Source organism: Schistocerca piceifrons, unplaced genomic scaffold (assembly GCF_021461385.2).
Source record: "Schistocerca piceifrons isolate TAMUIC-IGC-003096 unplaced genomic scaffold, iqSchPice1.1 HiC_scaffold_1421, whole genome shotgun sequence".
NCBI lineage: Eukaryota > Metazoa > Arthropoda > Insecta > Orthoptera > Acrididae > Schistocerca > Schistocerca piceifrons.
In genome coordinates this window covers 82,501-85,000 of record NW_025727260.1, presented here as the reverse complement: position 1 = coordinate 85,000, position 2,500 = coordinate 82,501, and the positions used below count along the sequence as shown (strand labels likewise).

The 2,500-nt window shown below is 57.8% G+C and overlaps 1 non-coding gene across 1 annotated transcript in view; it reads right to left on the bottom strand.

The window, feature by feature from the left end:
- LOC124734061 overlaps window positions 1–1,176 on the bottom strand; it is a 1,909-nt gene extending 733 nt beyond the window's left edge. Inside the window, exon 1 of the ribosomal RNA XR_007009302.1 lies at window positions 1–1,176. This exon is cut by the window's left edge and continues 733 nt beyond it. This is a non-coding gene — a ribosomal RNA (small subunit ribosomal RNA).
- Window positions 1,177–2,500: the final 1,324 nt, after the last annotated feature.

Sequence of the window (2,500 nt, the reverse complement as noted above, 5' to 3'; positions counted from 1 at the left end):
GCTGCCCGCCGAGTCATCGGAGGAACTGCGGCGGATCGCTGGCTGGCATCGTTTATGGTTAGAACTAGGGCGGTATCTGATCGCCTTCGAACCTCTAACTTTCGTTCTTGATTAATGAAAACATACTTGGCAAATGCTTTCGCTTCTGTTCGTCTTGCGACGATCCAAGAATTTCACCTCTAACGTCGCAATACGAATGCCCCCGCCTGTCCCTATTAATCATTACCTCGGGTTCCGAAAACCAACAAAATAGAACCGAGGTCCTATTCCATTATTCCATGCACACAGTATTCAGGCGGGCTTGCCTGCTTTAAGCACTCTAATTTGTTCAAAGTAAACGTGCCGGCCCACCGAGACACTCAATAAAGAGCACCCTGGTAGGATTTCAACGGGGTCCGCCTCGGGACGCACGAGCACGCACGAGGCGGTCGCACGCCTTCAGCTCGCCCCACCGGCAGGACGTCCCACGATACATGCCAGTTAAACACCGACGGGCGGTGAACCAACAGCGTGGGACACAAATCCAACTACGAGCTTTTTAACCGCAACAACTTTAATATACGCTATTGGAGCTGGAATTACCGCGGCTGCTGGCACCAGACTTGCCCTCCAATAGATACTCGTTAAAGGATTTAAAGTGTACTCATTCCGATTACGGGGCCTCGGATGAGTCCCGTATCGTTATTTTTCGTCACTACCTCCCCGTGCCGGGAGTGGGTAATTTGCGCGCCTGCTGCCTTCCTTGGATGTGGTAGCCGTTTCTCAGGCTCCCTCTCCGGAATCGAACCCTGATTCCCCGTTACCCGTTACAACCATGGTAGGCGCAGAACCTACCATCGACAGTTGATAAGGCAGACATTTGAAAGATGCGTCGCCGGTACGAGGACCGTGCGATCAGCCCAAAGTTATTCAGAGTCACCAAGGCAAACGGACCGGACGAGCCGACCGATTGGTTTTGATCTAATAAAAGCGTCCCTTCCATCTCTGGTCGGGACTCTGTTTGCATGTATTAGCTCTAGAATTACCACAGTTATCCAAGTAACGTGGGTACGATCTAAGGAACCATAACTGATTTAATGAGCCATTCGCGGTTTCACCTTAATGCGGCTTGTACTGAGACATGCATGGCTTAATCTTTGAGACAAGCATATGACTACTGGCAGGATCAACCAGGGAGCTGCGTCAACTAGAGCTGAGCAGCCGGCCGCCCGGGAGTGTGTCCCGGGGGCCCGCGCGAACACGCAAGCGTCCGCTCAATCATTCTGCAAACAGGAGGAGGCTGAGCTCCCCTGCACAATACACCTCGAAACCCTCTCAGGTCCCGGCGGCGCGCAGCGCCGTCCCAAGTACTTGGTCGGGTTCGAGAGAGGCGCAATCGCCCGGAGTTAGGCGAGTAGACGCTTTCGGTGCGACCACCCGTGCTCCCAACTGAGCTTGCCGCTGCCGACAGAGGCCCGGGAGCGTGCTGTCGTGGCATTGCCGGCGGGAGACAACACGCGCCACCTACGGTGACCGGCAGCTCCAACGCCAGCGCCACAGAAGGACAAAAGCCCCACTTGGGTGCCGAAGCGAACTCTCCCAGCACAGCGCACGCGCCAACACATCCGCACAGCTGCGATACAAACCACCAGCGAGAACCGCTGGGGCGACCGAGCAGCAGACGGCGTCGCGGCGCCGAGCGCCGGGCGGCGGCGCATCCTCAACGCACACAGTCCTCAATCGGACCAGCACACTGAAGATGTCCACCGCGCTTCGCACCGGGCCCGCGAGGACCTACTTTGGCCGCACGGCGCCGCGCGCAGGGTGCGCCGGCGCGCAGCTGCGACGCCTGCCGCGTCCGTCGGCCGGCGCGCCTGCCACTGGCCGCCCCCACCAGCCGGCTGTAGCGCGTGCGCCCACGCACCGCGCGGCCAGCACGCCGGGAGGCGCCCCCTCACCGGCCGGGGACGGTCCCACCCAGCCACCGCCGCGTATCGCTTCACACCCAGATGCCGTTCAGTTTCGTCGGCATGGTGGGTATCGCTGGAACAACCGGTTAGTACCTCAACCTATCGTCGCCATCACCGATTCACCCCTAGCGAGAACAACCGCACCACAACAGGTTACCATTTGTTCATTTGCGTAACTTCACCAGAAAACGCAGGCGTCCATCGCCATTTGCAACTTCAACGATTATTGCATGCCTGTGTCAGGTGTCACGCCACACTACGTCTGCCCACATACACGCAACAAAATGTGCACGCCTAGACAATACGTGGAAGGTGGCCCCCGTACGTATGCGATGTCCATTGCTCGAACGACTGTCAACCGGCCTCTGTAGCATGTCGCAGATATGGAACGCGGTGCACCATGCCATCACGGTGTGTGAGGAGAGACGACTAGGTCCGAATACATCAACAGACAGCTCATGCTGATCGCCATCCACGGCGTCCGTTCCTCCCACACGTCTCTATGGCGTACCACACTGCAATCCAGCTCTCATAGGGAGACGACACGTAGC